A 26,274-nucleotide genomic window follows, 5' to 3' on the forward strand; every position below is an offset into this window, starting at 1 on the left:
TTCGGTGATCCGTAATCACAGTAACGGTGTGTCTGGCCCCCAGCAGATAATGCCGCCAAGCCTTAAAGGCAGACTTGATAGCCAGAAGTTCCTTGTCAGTAATCGTGTAATTGATTTCAGGAGGCGAGAATTTGCGGGACCAAAATGCCACGGGATGCAACTGATTGGTTACCGGGTCCTTTTGTGATAGAACTGCCCCCATGGCAAGGCTTGAAGCATCTGTTTCCACGATGTGGCGGAGTTCGGGGCGAGGGTGTTTTAAGATTGGTGCAGAGATAAATTTAGTCTTCAAATCCTGGAAAGCTTGTTCCGCCTCGGTAGACCATTCAAAACGTTTGTTTTTCTTTAACAAGGCAGTGATGGGCTGGACTATTCGAGAGAATTCGGGGATAAACCTGCGGTAAAAGTTAGCGAAGCCTAACATGCTTTGCACACCTTTTACGGAGGATGGTGATGGCCATTTGAGAACTGCATCGACCTTCTTTGAATCCATACGCACTCCGCCAGGTGATAATATGAATCCCAAGAATTCAACTTCAGTCACGTTGAAAACACATTTTTCCAATTTAGCGAAAAGTTTGTGTTGACGCAATCTTTCGAGGACCATTTTCACGTGTTTCCGATGTTCAGATTCCGATGAAGAATAAACGAGGGTGTCGTCAATGTAAACAACAACACACACATCTATGAGCTCTCTGAGGACATCGTTCATAAAATATTGAAAGGCGGCCGGGGCATTGCAAAGTCCGAAGGGCATGACCTGATATTCAAATAGCCCATACTTGGTGCGGAAGGCCGTCTTCCATTCATCGCCCTCTTTTACTCGTACCAAGTGGTAAGCTCCTCTAAGATCCAGCTTTGTATATATGCATGCTTTTCTGACTTGGTCCAGGAGTTCAGGGATGAAAGGTAACGGATATCTATTCTTAACGGTGATCTGGTTCAGGGAGCGATAATCTATACAAGTGCTAAGGTCTCCTTCCTTTTTTGGAACGAAGAACAAAGCTGAAGAAGCAGGGGACTTGGAAGGACGAATAAACCCATTTGCCAGGTATTGATCCAGGTATTGTCGAAGGTGAAGGTTCTCAGGCTCGGTGAGGGCATAAATTCTACTACAAGGAGGAGTAGATCCAGGTATCAGGTCTATCTGGCAGTCATAACACCTATGAGGAGGTAGAGAGTTAGCCTGATCCTTCCGGAAAACATCTTGGTATTCTAGGTATTCGGGAGGTAACTGGGGAGTCTCTGAAGAAATTGCTGCCAGTGCAACACCAGGTGGAGGGTGACAAGTAGAGACACATTCTGGAAACTGGACCGTTCTTGCTCGCCAATCGATCAGAGGATTGTGTTTCTGTAACCAAGGTATTCCTAGAATAATCTGAAACTGAGGGGCCTTGATCACATCGAACACGATCTTCTCATGGTGTCCATCTTGACTTACTAGAGTCACTTCTTGAGTGGTATGCGTTACTGGCCCGGAGGCTATCTCCGTACCATCCACCGTACTAATGACGTCCTTTACAGCCTTGGGACAAAGAGTTAGATTCATCCTCAAAACCATTTCATGATCCACATAATTGCCGATGGCACCGCTGTCGACGTAAGCTTCAATTGCATGTAATCGATCCGGATTATCAGGGCTAATGAGGACCATAGGTATCACGAAATGCGAGGTCACGGAAATGGTTTTCAAGCTCGGCAAGAGGACCTCTATTCTTGTCGGGCGAGGTCGTTTCCCTGCTCAGAGTTTGTAACTTTGGTAACTGCAGCTCCTACTGCCTTCTTGGCAGGTTTCACCGGACAGTCTCGAAGAAAGTGCCCTGAGTTTCCGCAATAGAGGCATAATTGCAACTGTTTTCTCCTTTCCCGCTCCTTTTGTGTTAGAGGACCTTTCAGACCCCCTATTTGCATGGGTTCCCCGGAGTCTACTCCTTTGGAAGGAGTTGGCGGTTTGGAAAATACTCGAGCATCAAACTTGGAACGATCGGCCTTCCTGTTCTGCAGTCTGTGATCTATTTGAACGACTAAGTCTATATAGTCCGAACAATCTTGGTGGGGATTCACTACTTGGGCTAACACATCTTTGAGCTCTCCACGTAGACCTCTATAAAACAGCGTAATCCTTTTGTCCTCAGGCCATTGAGTTTCCACTATCAGTCTGTTGAAAGACGCAATATAAACCAAAAGGTCTTGATTACCTTGTCGCAACGAAAGAAGCTCATTGTCCAAGGCCTGCCCCTGTGAATGTCTTGCGAACAGTTTTTCCATACTGAGCTGAAAAGCTTGAAAATCATGGAGGACCAGATCATCTTGATTTACTAGAGGGATCGACCAGTCTGCCGCATTGCCACTAAGGTACGAAAGCACGAAAGCTACTTTAGCTTGATCAGTTGGAAAGGCTGCTGGCCGGCATAAGAAATGCAACCGGCACTGATTGATAAATACTGCAAACCTCTTTGGGTCACCAGAAAATCGTTCGGGCGGAGCCAGAGGTACATTCCCAGGTAGGTTGATCTGCACTGGATTCATAGAGGATGTAGAAGGAAGATTTCCCCCAGATGCGGGTAACGGGGTCTGTCCGGCTTGTGACTGTAGCAATTGTCTAGCGAGATCATCTGTTCGCTCCTTGGAAATAATCAGTTCCCTTCTTAGAGCGTTCGTTTCCTGACGGGCTGCATGCACTTCTGCCCTTAGTTCCCCAAGTAACTGGGCTAGCTGGTCGGTATCCGAGGTTTCCATAGCGCCTGGACGGGAGTTTTGTGGTGGGCTTTGCGTTCTGTAACGCTCACCTGATTCCCGTAGAGGCGCCGGTCTTGACTGGGCGTATACCGTATCTTCAAAGGTGATGTGTAACACGGCTGGCTCTTTGGGCTGGACCTCTGTGCACTGTATGTCTGACTCGAAGGGTAAGATGTCTGCAGATAGAAAATATGGGATTAATGAACTGGGTTATTGAATGTCTCTCTCTTCTTCCCTTTCTCTTCTCCTGTAGAACCCCGAAGGTTAACGTTCTCACCTGAGGTAAGTGAACACCGTGCTCTCCATCTGCCTTGCGGCAGGGTGCTGTAACCAGTTTCTTCACTGGATAAGGGGAGCAGGCCTCTTGACTTCAGAGGACTGCTGTCCGTCGTTTACTGCACGAACGGTAAGTTTCGAGTAATTCTAATGTCTTTAAAGTCTTTAGTAATGATGTCTCTTGTTTTGCAGGGTTCCGGCGATGGTGGATGACGGGCTGAAGTGAGTTGAAGATGGAGCCCATGTGATGAATAGAAGCGCCTGGAAGCACGTAAGTAAGCGCTTGTTGCCTGCTTCACGATGCGCTCTAACTGTCTTTTTATTTTGCAGGTACAAGTTCGGAGCGGCTGCAGGGAGCCGGAATACCCACTGGGTTAGATGTGGAAAGGAGTAATGGCACGTGAGTATTAAAGTTCCCCAATGTCTTTAAACGCACCTTGTTTTGTCTTTCAGATGCGGGATGCAGCGCCGAAGGCCTCCGGAGCGTGCGAAGAGTTGGTAAGCTTTTGTCTTTCAGATGCCGGAATGCAGTGTGAAGACCTCCGGAGCGCACGAAGTGTAGGTAAGCCTTTGTCTTTCAGATGTCGGAATGCAGCGCGAGGCGTTGGTGACAGCCGATGGACCAGGTAAGTGAAGAGCTGTCACTGAAGACCGTAATGCTAACCTGTTCTTTCTTGTCTTTATAGGTGTTGCTGAAGACTGGATTCAGGATGGTAAGCCTTTTTCCTTAGGCCCAGGATCAGATGCAGAAGACACGATGAGCGTTCTGCTGCAGAGGATGCAGAATAACGCAAAGCAAGATTCATCCATCGGGTGTGGTTTAAATAGCCTCCTGTAGTGCTTAGGTGTCTCCTTCCACAGCCACGCCTAGGTAAGAAAAGAGTTCCTGCTTTCCAGAAGAGGTCCAGTGTTCTGAACCTAGGGAGTGGCTCCTGCCCCACCCAACAGGAAAAGTAGTTCCAAACAGAAGAGGATCAGAGGCTCAACTGGCAGGCAAGTAAGCAGCATGGTCTGCTGCAGGTAAGTCCACCCAAGCATTATGAGCCCGGCGCTTCCAGCACTGGGACTGGGCATATTTCTGAGCCTGTTGCCACTGGCGCCAGGACTGGGTCCAAAAGGTCCCAATTGGGACTGGTTGGCACTCGGAACCTGGGTTATGGATCTGCTTCCAAGGGAGTTGGGAAAACCCTGACCTTTTGGAAGCAGAGATCATGACATACATGGTCAGATTCTAGCGAGTCTGCACCTAAGGCATCAGAGTCAGCCAAACAATCGGACAGACCTGAACGAGTAACTTATGTTCAGAGGGGGGGTGTCTCCACCGCCCTTTGTGAGCCGAATAAGGACATTGAGCCTCATCACGAGTTGGGCGGTAACGCCGGCACTAATAGAGTTTGCGCTATCTGTCTGACCGCCAAACCCACACGGGTTTGGAAGATTTGGAATTCTCCATTCCCCATTGAGCCCATTTGGGAATGCCCCATTCCCCATTGGCTCAATGGGGAAATTTCACGCTCATACTGCCGGCGGATTTCCCGGCGGCGGTATGAGCGCAAATTTTCGGCAGATTTCCCCCAGCTCAAAGCTGGGGAGAAATCCGCCAAGGCCATGATCTGGCAGACCCTTAAATGCAGCAGTAATAGCGCTACCACCGCATTTAAGGGTTACCGCCAGACTTGTGATGAGGTCCATTGTCAGGTAGATGGCGATGCAGGACTATAACCCCTGCAGTGGACAGAAAAATGATGAGAGAGGAAAAGGAGTTTGTTTGTTTGTTTGTTTTATTCACTTATAATGCGCACCAGACCCAAAGGTAGCCGGGCACAGTAGTACAGAAAATGCGAGGCTTACGTTACAGGGTTATGGATTACATGCAGAATACAATATATTTACAGGACATAGAAAGTCAATTGTAGATTACATGCATGCATAATAGGTACAGATTACAATGAGGACAGCATATGTGCAGGCACTAAGAGGACATTAGGCCATAAGCCAGAGGGGCAACGTGAAAATGTACGCGAGAGCAACAAATAGGCAAGTCTGTAGCGTATCTATACTAGGAGGTCTCGTGAAGATAAGTATGAGCTAGTGGGCTAGTCATTGGCAGACTTCAGCAGATTGATGTAGTTTGATCTGAATTTCGGAAAGGGTTGCTCCTCATGTAAAGGGTGAGGCAGTGTATATTCAATAATTGCATTGTGTTACAATTCCCGTTGCTCGAAAATGGAGGAACAAGGCCACAGTATATTCCATGGCCACACCTGGATCGAGAAAATCTGAAAAATAAGCTTCCAATGTTAACATCGGAAGCGGGAATATGGATACATGAGTTAGAATAAATGACGGGAGGGAACACGTTAGCTATAGGGGATATTAAGGGTCTTTTAATCACCATACTGGGTGATAGAGCTGACGATGTGTGGACACCGGCAGGTTATCCTGGCGGGACTACAGTTAATACTGCACATGATGGAGCTCCATTTAACAATTGCAGAGCCGCGGTATGGAAAGCATTACGATTGCTGTACCTGGACACTTCTGACATGGGAGCCATAATGACACGAAAAATGAAGGAGTCAGAGGATCCTTTGCTTTACATTCAGAATTTCCAAGATGCCTGGGTATTGGAAACATGGGAATCTTGGGGGAAATCTATACCCATGTTTTACCATATATTATGCCAAGGACTGCCATATCAGGGGCAGAAGCAACTCAAGAAATTGGTAAGAATCAAGGCCAAACCTGTGGTCTGAAATGCAGTTGACCATAGCTCACTATTGCAGGCTGCTGCAAGAGAAGAAACCCAAAAAAGAGGCTGCACGAAAAGCTGAAGCGGCAAAATTTCTGCAGAAAAAATTGTCAAAGTATGCCATTGAAGGGGCAATGATAACTAGCACAGACGGATCGAACATACAGCAGTGTTCTGACTTGATGGTCATGTAGATAAATAATACCTCCGTCCCCAGGTACCACACGAGTAAGAGCAAAAACACTACTCGAGCACTCTTTGAGGCCACAGGTGTAGAGTGTCGTCAGCCTGGAACCGGGAACGCCGGAAGAACCCCCTGACCACTGTAAGGAAATGAAGGGTTATATTAAGCAGTGATAATTGACAACAATGGTAGGGACAGTAGTGACAATGTAACAGCAGCTTACCTATAGTGGGCAGGTGGGAAGTTGTAGGCGTAGGCAAATAGCATGCTGACAACAGCGGCAGGCTGAGGTGTTCTGATGGCACTCCGGGAGACACCTGAGTTAGGTATGGAACAAGAACGTAATCCGTGATCAATCCAAAACACAATCCGAGGTCAGAAGCCAAAAGACAGAACTGGAGACAGGGAATCCAACTACCAAGTCTAGTATCCAAGCCAGTGGTCAAAAGTCCAGGTAAACAGAGAACACGCCAAAATCCAAGTAGGGAAAATCCAAAAGATAGTCCAAACAAACGTTCCGTGATCAAGGTAGTACGTGAATAACAAGAGTAATCCAAAACGCCAAGCAGTTCTCCATGAAGAAGCTGTGAAGCAATGTTTCCGCGTTTTCTCACCGTTTTCAATACGAGCGTGGTCATGTGATGCGGTCACGTGACCGCAGATGCGTGTCACGTGGAACGCAATGCAGACAGGGATTGGTGTTGCGGGCGTCTTCCGGGCATGTGACGCGTGGATTTCCATACGCCCTTGTTTCGCCGTGGAGCGTGAAGGAGTCGCCATGGCAACCACCACTGTGGAAAGGGGCGCAAAGACACTGGTCCACCAGCCGGGAAACCTCTGCGGCTGTGCCGCTGCTGTTGTCGCTGCCTTTGTCGCTGCCGTTGGGAGTGCATGTGGGAACTGGGAACAGTAGCAGGTGAGCGATTGGACATGACAGAGGACATGACAGAGCCCCTCCCCAAAGGCCCACGACCCTGTGGGCAGGAAGGATGTTCACAGTCAAAGCGGGCAAGCAAGCGAGGGGCGTGGACATCCCAGGAGGGAATCCATGAGTGGTCCTCGGGACCGTAGCCCACCTAGTCCACCAGGTATTTCAGGCCACCCCTGAAGATACGGGAACCCAGTATAGCACGTACCTCAAACACATCAGGAGAGGAGACAGATACAGGAGCGGGAGGAGCAACCAGTCGGGTGGGACCCAAACAAGGCTTGATCAATGAAGTATGGAAGACAGGGTGGATCCGCCAGGAGGAGGGAACCGCCAGGCATAGGGCCACCGGGTTCAGGATCTTGGAAACCCAATAAGGAGCCACAAAATGAGGGAGCAACTTGCGACAACCAGGGATATGCAAGTGGCGAGAGGAAAGCCAAACCCGATCCCCCACCCGATAGCTAGGGGCATCCACCCGTTTTCTGTCGGCCGCTGTTTTCATGGACGCCTGTGCCTCGCGTAGATGGACTAGCGTCTGGGCATGGACTGAAACCATATCACGGGCACAAGCCGTGGCCACAGGGGTATCGGAGGAAGAAAAATCTGGAAAAGGAAGGGTATGGGGATGTTGACCATAGAGGGCGAAGAAGGGAGAAAAAACAGTGGAGGAGTGTAGTGTGTTATTGTATGCGAATTCAGCAAGATGCAACAGATTGAGCCAGGTGTCTTGGAATTGGAGGGAGAGACAGCGTAGATACTGTTCTAATGCCTGGTTGACCCTGTCTGCCTGTCCGTCACTCTCTAGGTGGTAGGCGGAGGAAAATCGAGCATCGATGCCAAGTAGTCTGGTGAGGGCACGCCAGAATCGGGACGTGAATTGCGTACCACGATCAGATACCAAGACATGGGGTAACCCAAAAAGGCAAAACACGGACTTGAAGAATAGCTTGGCCAACATTGGAGCTGAGGGTATCCCTTTACATGGTATAAATCGTGCCACCTTCGTATAGGAGTCAACCACCACCCAGATGGTGTCATAACCCTGAGTACTGAGTCGGTCGGTGATCAGATCCATTGAAACAGTATGCCAGGCTCTTGGGGAAATGGGAAGAGGTTGAAGAAGACATAGAGGGCAACCCCTACATGACTTACCCTGGGAACAAACAGAACAGGTCTTGACATAGTCCTCAACATCGCGTTTCATGGCTGGCCACCAGCACCAACGTTTGAGGAGGTCTAGGGTACGTTGTTGTCCAGGATGACCGTTAATGGCAGCATCGTGGGACCAGTCTAGTGCCTGATTTCGTGTCTCAGTCGTGGGTAAGTAGAGCTTCCCTTGTACAAAAGGTAGCCCGTCTTGCATAACCGGATCCCAGTCTGTTACCGAGTGCGGATATTGAGAGACCCATTGACGTATGGTAGACAACATGGAACGCGATGGTGTACAGGTGCAAACAACATGCCCCTTTCCCAGTAGGGTATCAGGAAAAGACGGGAGGGCCTCCCCCCCAGGGGAGCGAGACAGGGCATCTGCCTTCCCGTGAACCACTCCAGGTCTATGCTTAATCACAAATTCAAATTTAGCAAATAAAAGATGCCAACGCACTTGTTGACTGTTCGTGCACTTGAGGGAGGCAAGATCTTGTAGGTTTTTGTGATCCGAGAACACCACAGTCTGATGTTTCGTGCCCAGAAGGTGGTGCCTCCAGACCTGTAATACATCTTTGATGGCTAAAAGCTCCTTCTATGTGACTGTATAGTGCAGTTCGGTCGACGTGAACTTCCGTGAGTGGTATGCCATGGGGTGCAGTCGGCCTGTAGTAGGACAAGGTTGTGAGAGTACAGCACCCAATGCGTACGAGGAAGCATCCGCTTCCAAGACAAAAGGGAGCTCTGGGTCAGGGTGTTGAAGCACTGGTGCTGTAGTGAACATTGCCTTAAGGGAATCGAAAGCAGTTTGCTGTTCTGCAGACCAGGAATAAGGGACTAGAGGACTAGTCAGGGCAGTGAGAGGGGCAACAATAGAAGAGAAACCAGCAATGAATCAGCGGTAAAAATTAGCGAACCCCAAACATGTTTGCAATTGTTTCAAGTTCGCTGGACCCGGCCAATCGCTGATCGCTCGGACTTTGGATTAATTCATGGACAGACCCCCAGGTGATATGTGAAACCCCAAGAACTCGACCTGACTGGTGTGGAAAAGACATTTTTCAGGTTTGGAAAACACCACGTTTTTTTGGAGTCGGGACAGCACTTCCCTGACATGTATAATATGTTTGTTCAGAGAAGAAATAAAGATTAATATGTCGTCTAAGTAGACCACTATGTAGACGTTCAGGATGTCACTGAAAATGTCATCCATGAAACGTTGAAACGTGGCTGGGGCGTTGCAGAGGCCAAATGGCATCACTGTATATTCGAACAATCTCTGTCGGGAGCAAAAGGCCGTTTTCCACTCATCCCCACTACGCATGCAAATCAGGTTATATGCCCCCCGAAGGTCCAGTTTAGTGTAAATAGAAGCACGGGTGAGTTTATCTAGCAGCGTAGAGATGAGAGGGAAGGGATAACGTTTTTTTACAGTGATGGAGTTCAACCGCCTGTAGTCCACACAGGGACGGAGATACCCCTCCTTCTTCGGGACAAAGAAGATCGGACTCGCTGCTGGCAAAGTCAAAGGGCGGATGTGGCCCAAACATGAAGCCTGCTGAATATATTCCTGTAGGGCTCATTCTTCTGCCTGTGTTAAAGAGTAGATCCTGCCTTTTGGAACAGGGTCTTTAGGGACCAGATCAATGGGGCAGTCGTATGGCCTATGTGGAGGAAGGCCTTCCGCGGAACCCTTGTCGAACACAGCTTGAAAGTCATGGTACATCGAGGGGATTCCTGCCATGACCGCTCCTACCACATGCGTGCCCAAAGACACGGAATCATCCTCAAGGACCAAAGAAGCTACAGCCCCAAGAGCATTCGCCGGGTTGGAGATCGAAGGGGGCTCTATTAGACAATAGTGTTGGCATATCTCAGACTCAAAGAAAACCTGGCCAGTGCCCCAGTTGATTAAAGGGTTGTGTTTTTTTAACCATGGAATGCCTAGGATGATCCCAAACTGAGGAGTAGCAATGAGATCAAAAGACAGAGTTTCCTTGTGGACCTCCAGCTGGGCTGTTTGTTGCATAATCGGACCTGAAGCGAGAGACGTCCCATCAACCGCCTGAATCGGCTCCGGATGTCTTTTGGATATCAATGGTAGATTTAGCGAGTTGGCTAGTGCGATGTCCATGAAGCATCCTGTAGCCCCTGAATCAATCACTATGTGCACTGGATGCGTGTTGCCTGTGGTAGGAATCAATGAAGCCTGATCCCTCACAGGGCGGACGGGACCAAAGGCAAGGTCAGAGGGGTTTTGTGAAGGACTCGCCTCAACCCCTGATCTCAAGGGTGAGTCTTCTGAAAACCCGGAGTCTTATTCTTCAGGCGATGGGGCCACTACTTAACGAAATAACCGTTGAGACCGCAGTAGAAACAGGCATTGTCTGTTTTCCAACGTTCTCATTCGGCCTGGGTAATGGGACTGCGTATCCCACCTATCTGCATGGGTTCACAAGTAGGATCCGATGTGGGTGAAGGTGGGAGGTGTGACAGCCCTGTTTCCGCCCTGCGTTCGGTCCGTCTCGCGTCAAACTGTAATACCAAGTCAACCAGGTTGGCATAGACGGAGGGGAGAGACGGTACAACTTACAATGCATCTTTCATGGCGTTACACACCCCGATAAAACACTACTGCCTTTTTGTTTTCGGGCCAAGAGGTTTCAGCGGAGAGTTGGTCAAACCGAGTAATGTATTCTATGAGCAACTGGTGAGGTCCAACAATTCCATATCCCGGGACTACGCCTTGTACCTAGTATCGAAAACCTTGGCCATTTCACTGACTAATAGATCGAAATCGTAAAGGGCAGGGTGACCAGTCTCTAACAGAGGTTTAGCACAAGTGTCTGCCACACCTGATAAGTGGGAAATGCAGCCTTAGTTACTGAGTCAGGGAAGGCCTGAGGTCGGCACAAAAAGTGGAGTTTACATTGGTTTAGAAAAGTGCGATACTTTCTGGGGTCTCCCTGATATCTTTCGGGGGCTGCAAGAGGAAATGGTGTTGGAATAACAACAGGGACAGCTGATGTAGGGGGTGGCGTGGCAGGAGTCGGGTTCTGTGATGAGGAAGGATCCCCAAATTTGGAATCTGCAGGCAGAGGATGATGGGAGCTTTGTAGGGTGTCAAGGCGGTGATGTATAGCAGTAGTAGCGGCGGGCATGTCAGTCCTGGGTGCTGTAACTGCTTGCATTAGAGCAGTCACAGGGTCCCCGGCTGAGGTATCCATTATCTGGATGACCACAAGGCTTCACAGTCTGTTCTGACTTGATGGTCGTGTAGATAAATAATACCTCCGTCCCGAGTACCACACGAGTAAGAGCAAAAACACTACTCGAGCAATCTTTGAGGCCACAGGTGTAGAGTGTCATCAGCCTGGAACCGGGAACGCCGGAAGAACCCCCTGACCACTGTAAGGCAATGAAGGGTTATATTAAGCATTGATAATTGACAACAATGGTAGGAACAGTAGTGACAATGTAACAGCAGCTTACCTATAGTGGGCAGGTGGGAAGTTGTAGGCGTAGGCAGATAGCATGCTGACAGCAGCGGCAGGCTGAGGTGTTCTGATGGCACTCCGGGAGACACCTGAGTTAGGTATGGAACAAGAACGTAATCCGTGATCAATCCAAAACACAATCCGAGGTTAGAAGCCAAAAGACAGAACTGGAGACAGGGAATCCAAGTACCAAGTCCAGTATCCAAGCCAGTGGTCAAAAGTCCAGGTAATCAGAGAGCATGCCAAAATCCAAGTAGGGAAAATCCAAAAGACAGTCCAAACAAACGTTCCGTGATCAAGGTAGTACGTGAATAACAAGAGTAATCCAAAACGCCAAGCAGTTCTCCGTGAAGAAGCTGTGAAGGAATGTTTCCATGTTTGCTCACCCTTTTCAATATGAGCGTGGTCATGTGACGCGGTCACGTGACCGCAGCTGCGTGTCACATGGAACGCAATGCAGACAGGGATTGGTGTTGCGGGTGTCTCTGGGCATGTGACCCGTGGGTTTCCATACGCCCTTGATTCGCCGCAGAGCGTGAAGGAGTCGCCATGGCAACCGCCACCGTGGAAAGGGGCGCAAAGACACTGGTCCACCAGCCGGGAAACCTCTGCGGCTGTGCTGCTGCTGCTGTCACTGCCTTTGCCGCTGCCGTTGGGAGTGCATGTGGGAACTGGGAACAGTAGCACGTGAGCGATTGGACATGACAGAGGACATGACAAGCAGGTCGATAATCAACACAGGTTAATCAGGGCAGTAATGGATTCTACCCAAGGGGGCAAGGCTTTCGAGGAAGAGGATGGCAGAGTAATCAGGGAGGTTTCCAAGGTAATCAGGGAGGTTTTCAAAACATGCACAATTGCAATCAGGATAGGTCAAATGGGCAAATAATCAGACCACCACCAATATGTTGCACGTGTGGAATGACAGGGCATCTAGCGCGCACATGCAGAAGTCAAGGCATGGTGCAAAACAACCAAGGAACAAGAGTGGCAATCGTGAATCCACCTGTATTTTTACAGCAGGGTGGAAATGGAGTTGCACAAAATCATACAGTGCAGCAGCAAGCGCTGGGAGCACAGCAAAGCTTGCAACCTCAGAATATGACACATTTTCCATAAGGACAGTCTCAACAGTTGCCTGTGCAACTGTCACAGACAACAAGTGCAGGACAGGTACTGAATTCTGGAATGAGAAATAACACTTGTGATGGAGGAGATCCACTCACTCAGCATGGGACAAAGTTATATATGGATTAGGACAGCTCACTGGGAAACCTGATGTGTTCTATCCTATCAGTGATACCGAGCCCTCATGAGGAACAAAGGGTAGATGTCATTATAGGGGATAAAGAATATTTCTTCTTAGGTGACACAGGTGCAACACGCTCGTGTATACGTGAAGGCAAGTTTTCCTTGTCCGGCGATGCCATAAATACTTAGGGCTTCACAGGAGCAACAAGTCATGTTCCTTTTGCAAATTAACTTCCAGTCTCCATAGGAGAATGTGACATGAATGTGCCACTGCTATATTCAAGGCAAACACCAGTAAATATATTGGGACGAAACCTAATGACAAATGTAAACATGACAATCTCGTTCACGGAGAAGGGCATAGTATGTTCGACTCCAGGAATGCATTATTTGAACGTATGCGAAATGATTAAAGCATACGCTGGAGAAACATCTATGAGGGCTGTCCCATTGGAACCAGAAATATTCACGTATGGAGTGCGTGTATTAATGGGAGGGCTACCAGGCCTTGCAGACAAAACCATGAGGACCCCCAATGAGTTTCTATTCAGGCTTAAGAATACCCATGCATGAAGAAAAGGGACAAGTATTTCCTCTGGCAATACACACAGCCATAGTATGACGGAAAATTTGCATTGATCGATGGTTGTAATGATGAGGTCACTGATGACGATCTGTTTGATGAACAAACAGGTGTAGATGAAACAACAGTTGAGGTAAATCTCGTTTTCTGGGTGAGAATGATCAAAAGAGAGGTGCCCCAGAGAATGATGCTGGCACAAACCGTCCTGAATATTTTGATGACGACATGGCCCGGGTGCCCCTCTCAGTGTGGACCACAGGCCCTTATGATGTAGGCTTGTTGAAAGGAGTAGGAGAAGTAAGGAACAAATTGAAACCAGGAGCAATTTTACCAAAAGCACAACAGTATCCCATGTCTAGGGAAGCAGATAAAGGGATTTTCAAGACAATTTCTGCCATGATGGAACAGGACATCTTAGTGACGTCAGAGTCGTCATGCAATACTGTATTTAATCCAGGACCTAAGGACAATAAATGATACTGTAGAGGCCGAGTTCCCTCTAGTCCCTAACTCATCCACAATCCTTTGTAATATACCCATTGAGGCAAAATATTTCATGGTGATTGACATGAAAAATACATTTTTCTCAATCCTATTGCACAAAAACTCACAAGATTTGACGTAATTTACGTTCAGACAGATGTGTCTGAAAAGCAGGAGGTTACCCCAGGGGTACTGAGTCCCCTTTGATTTTCAACAAAGGCCTGCAGATGGACTTAAGCAATATTGCATTAGAGAGTGTTGTCTTGCAATATGTGGATGACATCTTAATTTGCAGCACGGCAGAGGAGACGTGCAGACATGATTCTATTCAGCTATTGACTATATTGGCTGAGAAGGGATATAAAGTGGACAAAGAGAAGTTACAATATTGTCAGCAAGAAATGCTTTACATAGTCCAGCTGATTTCACATGAGGGGAAAAGGGTTACCCCTGAAAGGGCTGAGGCCATATTAAACACAGCAAAGCCACACACGATAAAACAGATGCAGAATTTTCTAGGCCTTTGCAATTATGTCAGGGCATGGGTCTTTGACTACAGCTCGATTACCAAGCCCTTGTTAGAAGCCCTAAAGAAAGCACAGGTGACGAAAGAAAACATTGAATGGACTGAGACCATGTAAGAAGGGTTTGTTGAACTCAAAAAAGCCATTTGCATGGCACCAGTTTTAGGAATTCCCAATTATGCAGAGGAATTCTATCTGTTTTCACACACGCATGGCAGTGTTATGACAGCAGTACTCACACAGAGAACTGCGTTGGGGTACAAGCCCCTGGCATGCTACAGTGGGAATTTGGACCCAGTGATGTGAGGTCACTTCCCTTGCGAACTAAGTTTAGCTGCCGCAGCGTTCGCTATAGAAAAGGCGACAACCATTGTGATGAGATGCTCAATGACGTTGTTCGTCGTGCATGCATTATTTGCCATTCTAGAGAAACCGAAAGGCACATTGACATCTCAGAGAGTTTTGCTTATGAAGTGATCATATCAAATCCATTGATTCAGATAATTCGATATAAGATAGTGAACCCAGCTATGTTTATAACAGAGCCAGTTGTAGAAATATAAATGGAACTATGCCGTCTGATTATATGTTGGCCTAAGCCACTCGTATCACTTTTTGCATCATGAAACAATGTCGCAACATGTGAACCTGAAAATCATTGCTTGAGAAGCCATTTTGTGTAAGGAGGCCATTTTGAGTTTTTGTTCTGCTCTCTGCTCATTGCATATATATGGGACTAAAGGAACAAACTTGCAAGCCTGAAGAGCCCGAATCGGTAAGACACCTGTTGATGTGCTGCCCCGTCCTGCACCAAGCCAGAATTGCATACTTCAGCCCTCTGACAGCTTCCTCATTGGTGGGCAACGAAGACATTTGGTGGAACCGTGTTATTACAGGCGAAAAAACCCAATGGCACACGGCAGAAGCCAAACTACTGGAACTGGCAATAGAAAAAACAAAAGCATTTGCGGACGTCGGTTTCTCGCCTACATGACCTCAAGTCTGTGGTCTGTACGTCTGTAAAACCAACAGCAATGTCAACGAGACTTTACTTCGAGAGGAATTTGCTCTTGTAAAAATCAGTTTCTCTTATGATTATATACAAGTAAATAAAAAAAATAAAAATATATATATATATATATATATTTTCTGGTTTTCAGCATGAGCACAGTAACCGACCGCTGCTTGAACCTTGAGTTGCTTACATAGTTAGGAATGCCAGGCTGCCACATGATTTGTTTTGTCTTATCTCAAGAGAACCTTGAAGCTGAACATAAGCATGAATAATCTGCAAAACCAGGGGCCGTTCTGTCTAGTTAGGCCATTATAGCAGGCGGCTAGAAAGGATTATACATGGCTGTATGTGCTCCCCCGCGGGAGTTGTCATTAATTTCTGCTTGAGAACTGGCTGACCTTAGCACAGAGAGATAACATTGGATGGCAAGACAAGAAATGCCACCTCATTATAGGGAACATGATATCTTTTCCTCCATCCAGATGCACCCGGTTCTCAGATATTAAATTGTCTTGGCACTGGCAGTAAGAATGTAGAATGTTTAGGTATAATGAATTACGCAGTAACCCTTTGAACCCTAGCCTGTTGATGTCTGGACAAAGGGGGCCGGGCAATGCCTTCTAATGCTGCAAAGTTCGCTATATATGCGCCTGTTGTACTTGTGCTCGCTCTCTCTCTCCTCACTATGTCCTATACATTGTGGGGCACTGAGATCCATTTGATCAAATGCTAATATTGAATAAATATATTTGATTCTGAATCCTCATGACTGGCGTGTCATTAGTATATGGTTGGATGCCTTAATTCCGGTCTTTGATCCATCACAGTCACTGACGGAAAGCAAATCCATGACTGCGTGAATTATGAAGAATTCTATTATGAGATTCCCAGAGTGAAACAGAATGCATTGGCAGAAGGAGAAATTGTCTTTGTTGACGGTTACTCGAGAATCAATCAAAAGGATGGCCAAAGATATACAGGCACTGCTGTGATGAAGTACACAGTAAATGGAGAATTTCGAGTACTCATTAGTGCACGATTACCATCACATTATTCAGCGCAAGCTACAGAATTATTGGCGTTGATACTCGCTATTGAGAATCACGCAGACCAGGAAGTGACAGTGTACAGTGACTCTGCCTATGTGACGTTGACAGTGCATGCAGGCCTAGCACGCTGAAAAAGGAGGGGCTACCTCCAAGCGGACCGCACGCCAGTGCAGCACGCAGCCTTATTGGACAGGCTCATTAAGGCATTACAGCTCGCAGTGGGCATATTCGTTGTAAATGCGCCGCCCTCACGAAAGGGACACATTTTATCTCATGAGGAAATCAAGCAGCAGACACGGAAGCCAAGTGTATGGCGACCAAGGACGAAATAATAATGAATGTGGAAATGACTGATGTGCATTAGAAGATGATTGTTGCACGAAGCAACCCTGAGGGTTATAGTAACATGGGGCAAACCCAGTTAATGGAACTCCAAGGGGAGGCACCACAGAAGGAGAAAAGTCTCTGGAAGCGGCAAGGGTGTTCTTTAAACCCCTCCGAAAGCTTGTGGTGACAAGACAGCACTGGTAAACCGGTGATGCCTATAGCCCTGTTAAAAATAGCACTGCAACAATTGCATTATCCAGCGCATATGTTAAAAGAGAATCTAGCAGCAACAATCACTGAAGACTGATTTATACCGAATTTAGCAGAGCATGTTGCATTTTCTATGGTGAACTGTATAATCTGCCAACAGTTCATGGCTGGGTATACACTAAGAGTAATTAGAGGAGTCATCCCAAGGCCCAATGGATCTTTTCAGCACTTACATGTCGATTATGTTGATATGATTCGAGTATGTAACGGGTACAGGTATCTAATTGTTGTGGTGTGTCCGTTGTCTAGATGGATAGAAGCAGGTACATGTACACTTCCAGACTCTACCTGTGCAGCCACATTTTTGGTGCGAGAGGTATTTCCGAGGTGGGAAGTATGTGAGGTCATGAGGTCAGATAATGGGCCTCACTTTTTTAATGCAGTCTTTGAACAGATCAGCTTGCTGCTTGGTATAAAGCACAAGTTCTTGTCGGCGTATCATCCACAAGGTAATGGGATATATGAGAAGCTCAACAGCTTCTTAAAGGAATGGATAGCCAAGTTGAAGCTTACTCTAAGGAAGGGATGGCTACACTGCCATCCCTTCCTTAGAGCCTGGTTCTGACCATCATTTTACGCCGCTTGAAATAGCAACAGGCAGAAGGATGCACACTCCATTGACACCCCGAGGTAGAGCGAGATGTGATGCTCAGCCAACAGTTGAAATTTTAGGATCAGAAATGCAAAATTACTTGAATTGCATGACGTCTTGTTTTACTGTTATTTCAGTGCAGCTGCAGCAATGACAAAAAGGGCGCAGGGCAGCACAGAACACAGAAGGAGATACTACAACAGACCCGATTCAACTTTACATTTACCACCAGTTTTCCCTGGGGACACGGTCCTCGTGAGGAACCACACGAGAAAAAATCAACTGACCCTTTAAAGTGAAAGACATCACTCTCTCTGCAGTCAAGCTACAAGGAAGAAGAGCTTGGCTATTCCTGGGTGATATCAAGCCATACAACAGAGAAGGCCCCTTGCCCGCACCCCAACGCATAGAGACTACAGACGACGGGGAAGAACCACAGCACATGCAGACGAGATCCATGATGAGGAAGAAGGACGCATGACCAGGAAAGCAAAGGCAAAGAACTTTTGTGCAAAGTTGTGGTTCAATTTGGACATTTCCTCTGAGCAAAAAAAGGGGATAAGGACAAAAACTGACAGTCTGTGCATCCTAGTTGCAGGGTGAAGAAGAAAAATTGCACGTGTGAGCTACAACATAGTCTGTTGACTTTGAACTTTGGACTGAGGCACACTGAAGCCTTGATAAGAAAAGGATATGCCAAATTTTGATCGAGGACACACAAAGAAAATACAGTACCCAGACCCTTTCTAAACAGGAGCTTTATTTGGACTCACTTATGGTGTCCCACAGCAGTGACATCACTAAAGACATTTCATTTACTTTGAGTTAGTATTATGATCGTACCCGTCGTTAGTGGGAAGGCTCACTAATATCACTGAATTTCTTCAAGACCCTGAAAACGAAAAGACAATAAAGAGGCTGCTCATTGTGATCACCGAGCAGTTCCTTCTGCTTCCAGAGTACAGAGAGGAAAAAACAAACGTCCCAAGCAGAAGAAGAAGTGAATAGGCTTGTCAGCGTGCTATTCTTTTGCTTAATTGAAGATTGTCCAGATCTTGTTGGGAGACACACTGACGTCTTGACATTTCTTTGAGATCCAACAAACACAGAACGTTTGAGTATAATCCTGAACAGAATCATAATTCAGGTTGCTCTTCATGCTCATCGAAATCACAGAAGCTGCTCACAGTGAGTGCTGAGCAGTTCCTTTCACAGCAAAGACAAGACAAATGTCCCTGTCACCAGAAGATAGCAGACTAGCAAGCAATGTCTTCTTTCGTCTGATTGAGGACTTTCCAGAGCTTGTGGGGATGCCTGCCTGTGTTGACATCCTCACTTTCATCAGAGACCCAGCAAACTCTACATAGATGAGCATGCTCCTGCATGGTATTGTGATGCAAGTCAAACTTTCTAATCATCATCAGAATTTCTGGAGAAGATTGTAAACTTTCCGCCGAGGGACAGATCGAGCAAGTGTTGACAAAGAGTACACTGTTGCTGGCAGAAAAACAACATGTCTTCTGGAGTGAAACAGATAAGAGGCATTGACTGGGAACGTGTTTATTTTGAACATGCAATCTAAGAGAATTGCTGAACTTAGTACCTGATTTTGACAATTTCATATACAGGAAAGAGAACTGTGTCCAGTGACAAGCGACAATGTATTAGTCAGGCACAAAAGGACAATCGTTCTAGTACCTGCAGCCCACAAGCAGACACTGTAGAATCCAGAGATAATATTTCCTAGAATGTATTAAAAGTTAGTTTTCTTTCCTTAAATGATCGAGATGGGCACCCAAAGCAGTAGCGTTGTCATCTCTCAGGAGGAGAGACGCTCACATTGTCTCGGAACAAAGTGTTGTAGGTTGACATATAGAGGTATAATGTACCTGTGCATTGTATTCATCATTGTTTTACTGTCACTGAGGATTCAAACTGCATTTTTCATTGGTGCACAAAGTGTTCCGATTCCAGTGCACCCACCCAATGATATACACACAAAACCCACAAAGGCACCCAGACCCTTTATAGTGATTCCAGTCCCTAGAAGGTCTGACAGAGGAGTGAGTGAACTTGAAATGGATGTGATTAGCAATGACACACACACATTTGGTAAAAAGTAAATTGAAAAGCCGGAGACAGGGTCGGCAGAGCAAGCATGAGAAAAGGTCTAATGTCAATAACTGCAGAACCACAATCCAAAGAATGGATGAAGGCTGGAAAAACAACGATGAGAAGTACCACTACAAGCGAAGTCAAAAGACAAATGGAAAAAGATGAACTTTTAAAGAAACAAAAGGAGTTGGAGAAGAAACCAACAGAGACAGCATTGATAAGCACCCCCGACCGAGCACTGAAAGGGGCAAGTGCAAGCCCAGCAAAACTCCCACATGCAGAGATGATAGCAGAATCAATATGGCCGTTCATAACCAGAGCCAGGAAAAGACAAGAGGACAAGGAAAGAATTGCCAGACTTTCTCGTACTCAAATGGTACAGATGAAGATGCCTGAACCATGGATGGAAGTACCTGAGAATCCTCCAGTGAGAAGAAGTTACATGGATGCTATTAAAGATGCGATGATAGCAAACTACATGAAAACCTTGAGAATCAAGAGAAGCACACAAGAAGATAACAACGAACTAAACGACTACCTAGACAGCACCACACAATTGGGGAATAACATCTGGTACCAACATATGAAAGAAGTAGGAAGACGAAATTCAAAGGAGGAATGCTTTGTTTGCGCACTCCTACATTACAGCATGGGGAAGTCAAAGATCTTTGTAGCTGTTGAAATAGATGTGCAGACGGCGCACTGTCTATCACACGTAGCAATGTGCAAGACCAGAAGCCAGTTCATGGGAACTGATGCCTCACTGAAATGGGCAACTGAAGCAACTGATCCAAATGAAGACGATTATATCCAGGATATAAAAACAAGAAACAATGGAAAAACAAAGCACATTGTGATCAGATATTAGAAGCCTGGAGTTAAAGGAGCAGAGATCAGAAAAGAAGCAAATACAAAACTGAACGTTCAAGGAAAAACTTCAGAAGCAGCTTGGAATTGGAAGAACAGAGGCCAAATGCAAATTTGGGGAACAGTGCTTTCACCAGACGGTTGGAAGAAATGAGTGGTGATCTGCAGAGCATGGATGGTCTTCGGTCACTACGACCGCATTGACGTAGTATGAATTGGATGCAAGCCATTATGGCCAAAACTTGCTAAACTATTGATATGGGTCGAGGACAGAGCAGGACCCTTTGTGACTGTTTAGACTTCTGAACCGACTGGTCCTCCTGGCCCTCCACACTCTCCTCACCTGAACTTCCTGAGTTGTCTGTATCTAGTAGATTCCGCCGACTTAGGTAGTCTCTTTCCTTTTTTGGTAGCACTTGCCTGTCTCGGAGTGAAGCCACAGTGACAGCTGGCTGGTCAGCCATCCCGGGACTCCTCTTCCGGGAGCAGGCCGGAAGATAAGGGAAAAACCCCCACGGGGGAAAAAACCCTTAGCCGGGAGATCGTAGGCAGGTGAATGTCCAAGGCAGAACTTGCTGGTCTGAAGAAGTGCCGAAATCCGCTGGAAAAATGATGGGGAACACACTCCGGTAGCAGAGAAGATAACTGCAGTCGAATAGAGGAAACCCTACGCGGTAGGGTACCGGCAGCCGTGGAGGAAATGGGACTGCTGAACCACCAGGCCCGAGAACACAGCCCATAGAGAAAGAAGAAGAGAAAGGGGAAAACTGGAGGACCGCTAACAGAGAGGGTAGCGGTAGAAGAGAAAAACAGGACCCACCGCCGAAGCAGCAACCGAGAGGGGCGAGGAAGATCCCCGGGAAAGCCGAGAGAACGGCTAGAGGAAAAAAGGAAGAGGGAAAAGCTACTGTGAGAGAGGAAGGCAGAGAGGGAGAAGACAGGTAGGTAAAGCGATTCGCTAGGAGAGCGAATAAACCAGCCGGCACCAAGATCCGCAGTCGAGCAAAAGCGGGCAGCGGAAAACAGGAGCCACAAAGTAAACAGAGCGAAGGAACCAGGGGAGCTGGAGCGAGAACCAGCGAGGTTGAAACGCAGCGACTGCCGGGAGGAAGGAGAATTTAACTCCTGGCAGCCCTGCGGCCGGCCAATGGGCCTATGCCAGAAACAAAGAAGGGACTGCAAACCCTACCTGCCGGTTCGCAGTCTCCAACGTGGAAGGAGCCGCCAACCGCGGTGGCGATTGCGGATGACACCCTTGTAGATAGTGCCATTGGAAAGCCCAAAATTCTGCTTCAGGAATAATGGTACAAGGAAAATGGGGGAGAATCAAAACTGTGGACGAGTTTTTGATGCCCCAGGAATGGTACATGGTACTGCAGTGATCGTGGATCATTATTGGGCATGTGGATCCAAAGCATACATCAGGCTGCCGAGAAACTGGGGAGGTATATACACACTAGTGAATGTCCATGTTCCAGCGCTGGTGATTCCAAAAAGTGATATTAATATTGACAGTTTACCAAAAGCAGATGCTCCCCTGAAGAAGAAGAGATCTGTAGAACTAATGAGCCGAACGAAGAAAGATAATTACTTTTCTGCCAAATTGTTACGCTCACCTGATATCCCCGGGGGCGTCTGGAAGGCTCTGAGATCTGGAACCCTGGATGCGTAGTTTCCCAGTGCTGAATAATGAATCTTAGTTATTTGTAGGGTGAACTATCCGTCCTGCGTTTATTGTGCAGGGGTGCTTGACGTTTGTTGGCGAGCTGCCCGAGTTGCTTCACTGGTGCAGTATGCCTTCCTTGGGCCCAGGCCTGCTGTGACCCCGAATCTGCTGGTAGGCAGGTAGGTTTCTTAATTGTAAGTCTTTGTTCTGTTTATGGTGGGAATTCGTTAATGTCTTTATCTCCTTCTTTTCAGGTGCAAAGGACTTGATGCTGGCGTGCCGGATGGAGAAGCACATTTTCTAGGTAAGAGAAAGTGGGAGGCGCAGCGCCTTTATTGTCTTTTAAAGCTAACCTGTGTTTTCTTCTTCTTCTCCTCACAGGCCACTGTGGTGCTGCGAGTGGATGAGCGCGTGAAGAAAAACAGGCCCCCGGAATCTGTTAAGGTAAGTACAGCGCTGTGCGGTTGTTTAATAATGAAAGCAAACCTGAATATGTCTGTTTTCCTTTGCAGATGTTGCTGTGGTGCTCCGGATGGAAGGATGGCGTAGCGCGATGGAATTCAGGTAAGACTGATGGAATTCGATGTTTTGGAAGCGCGCGTTCTAATATTGTTTTTCCCTTTCTCATTATTGCAGGTCGCAATGTTCGAACAGCAGCTGTGTTAGCGGTTCGCCGGAAGTCCTTAAGCTAGTACTCACAGGTGAGTGATGTTTCTTCTTCTCTCGGTTTCCACAGATTGCAGCCCAGTTGAGATGCTGAGTGCTGGATAGTGTTTTCTCAGGTAAAACAGAATAATCTTGTTCTTGCAGGATTACAGGAAGATGCTGAAGACCAGGAACTGGACACGGTGAGCGTTACACTGCGGGTTGCAGAATAACTCAAAGCGTGTTCTTCAGTCAGGGTGTGGTTTATATAGCCGAGGTAAAGTAGTACCAGGGAAAGTAGTTCCAGGCCTGTCACACCTAAAACACTAGACCACATGGCTTGGTTCTTAGAACTAGACGGTGTGGGTGCTTCCATGTTGGATTTAAAGGCCCACGTACATAAATGGGACCTAGTTTGAACAGCCCTTCTTTCCTACATATGAACCTGGTGCCAAAGGCGCCAGGACTGTCACCAGGAGCCCTTTTGCAGTGGTTTTAAGGCCCTCAGGGTTCTGGTGGGAGCCTGCTTGTGGCACAACTTGTGCCCCCTCACAGTGGTCATGACACAAATCCATAGAAGCTTCCAATGCTATCCCATATAAACATAGACTGTTCAGTGAGACTGCTTCAGTGTTCACCTTAATTTGTATGCCAAGAGTTCAAGTTGGAGCAAATACTAAATGGTTGCAGATAACTAGATGGGAGTTGCTGCAGACCATCAACACGAACATAAAAGTATTCAATGCAATCAAGGAAGAGTTAAGAGCAATTCGACTAATAACTCTCCAGAACAGATATGTCCTTGACATGGTCACAGCTATGGATGGAGGTGTTAGTGCAAAAATCGGAGAATCATGTTGCACATTTATACCATCTCACAACAACGAAAATGGAACCTTAACAAAGGCCGTAGGTATGCTGACAAAACTACAGATTCAAATGATTGATGAAACTGACGAAGTGGACGACAACAGCTGGTTTGGATCACTATTTTCATAAATTCCACAATGGATGGCAGATGCATTCAAATTCCTAGGAGTCCTGCTAGTGATGATATTGCTCGGATTCTGTGTTATCAAGATAATAATCTCTCAGTGCCAGAAAACTATGAAAAAGGCTATAGGGATGAAGATCATGATTGATGTCGAACCAGGATAGAAACCCAAGGACCTGATTGATGAAGAAATAAGAGACTTTGTAAAAGCCAGCATTTATGCACCAGAAGGAACAAAGTTTTGATATCGCAGGAATATGTTGTAGTCCAAGTGGACAATGTCAACTAATGACTTGGAACAAAGATGAGCACATGAGAACAGCAGGAAGCCTGAGGGGACTCATAAAGAAATGAACCCCGTAGATGTATTTCTTCAAACCTCTATGTTTGGATCCAGAGGAGGAAATAAAAGTGGATCCAGAGGATGAAGTAAAGGTGGATACCAAGGAATAAATGAAAGTGGTCAATGAATCGCCCAGAGGGAGGAGTGTAGAGGAGGTCCCAAGCATGGCCCACACTTCAGCCGTTCATTTTGAAGTAACGGGAACGTTCACACTGAAATATGTGACGTATGATGAGCAAATAAACCAGCAGAGAGCCGCAGTTGTGCTCTGTCCAGTACCTATCAGATGAACAGCACCTGTTGAAGTACCGCCACCTAAGAAAACCTGGACAGTAAGGTACCCATTGAGAAAGCCATATCGACAAAAGAAACAGAATGAAGATTGTCAGAATGCAATCCCTGAAGAAGCTAAAAAGATACTGAAGGAAGATGAATGGTGACATCACAAGAACCCGGACTGACTCACATATAGAAGATATGATGACCTGCGAATGATGAAAAGAGATGAAACACCATGGATAAGTGAAATCTTGAACGAAAAGTGAAACAATCAATGTCAAAGATGTCAGAAATAATGCCACATGCGCGATGAAGATATTTAGTTAGTTTACACGTGTACATATGCAAGGAACCGCAAGAAGCAAGAATTTGTGAGGCTTGCTTATGCTTAGTAGTAAAATAGATTGCGCCAAGCGCCACCTATACCTCAAAAGGAGCACTTTATATAAGTATACTTCCACTATGCACAAGAGCAGAATCAACCAAAGGTTGCTGAAGGTCTCAAGGGAAGAACTTTGCAGCGAACAAATCGAAAATTAAAGACCGATAGAAACTCAGACACATGCAAATCGTGCCAGGAAGCCAAGGCCGTATCGGATGAAATAGACCAACAGTGGATACAATTTATGAAAGTAGAACAGAGTATCCTGTTCAGAAAGGTCAAGATAAGCCACATAAGGCAGATGGCTGGATGAATGAAAACAAATACATAAATTAAATGAAGAATAAAATGATTTCACGGTGTTGGAAATCACGTAATCAGCCAAGCGAGATGGGATGAAACTTTCACACCTACGCACGGCCTTGTGCCATGCACAGATATCTTAATTTTTCCAGACCAAGAAGCAGTCTTGTGGCTAATCACAAAGAAATAATTGACACATGACCACTAAGGTGATGATTGATTGTAACAATAATTGGAGGGAAGCTTGGGGTGCAGACAAGCTCCTTGCACCTGGCTGGCTATATTGCACACTGCTAGGCAAGTGGAAAAGTATGAGTGGGGCTGTTGCCAACCCAATCATAGTGGACCAAGTAATCTAGGGTCCTATAGTTAGTAAAACCAATAAGACGTTGTCATTTTAGTGACATTTATGTTAGGGAGAATTCTCTATTTAGGCTGAATTTCCTAACCTAGTGAGTCCCCCAGCAGCTTTGCTGGATTTCTGGAGTTTGTTTTTTTCCATCCTGCCAAGAGTGAGACTCTTTTTTCCCACTCTTGGACATGTATGTGTGTGTAATTCCTTTGAAATGACAATGTGTTCCATGGGCTATGGGGTCTTTTACTCCATAGGGTCTCATATGTTTTTCTATGTGTGTTACACCGCACCCTACGTGCCGTAACTATGCCCCACCATAGACTCCATACCCAGGGACTGACTACTGTCTCCCCGGGCATGTAAAGTCACCATTGGCTTTACTAGACCTAAATTTACTAACAGGACTAGTCCAAACCATCTTATTGTGGACGTACTAGTAGGGGTAATTCGATTACTCCTAGACCTGTTACTCGAGGGGGCACTGTCCCGTCCCCCCTCGTCGAGTTTTGGCTGGTGGCAGTGGAAACTACTTGTTATGTTCGACCCCGAGCATAACCCTATGGGATTCATCCCATTGTTGGAGATTGGCTCTTTTTCTCGTTAATCTCTAACGTAACACCAATCTACTTATCTTAAATAAGGTCATCGAGTGGTATTTTCTGCCAGAACTCGGTTTGTAAAATGGCGTCTGTGTTCGTCTCTG

This window comes from Ambystoma mexicanum, chromosome 1q (genome assembly GCF_040938575.1).
Source record: "Ambystoma mexicanum isolate Mex_15411 chromosome 1q, UKY_AmexF1_1, whole genome shotgun sequence".
Classification (NCBI taxonomy): Eukaryota; Metazoa; Chordata; class Amphibia; order Caudata; family Ambystomatidae; genus Ambystoma; species Ambystoma mexicanum.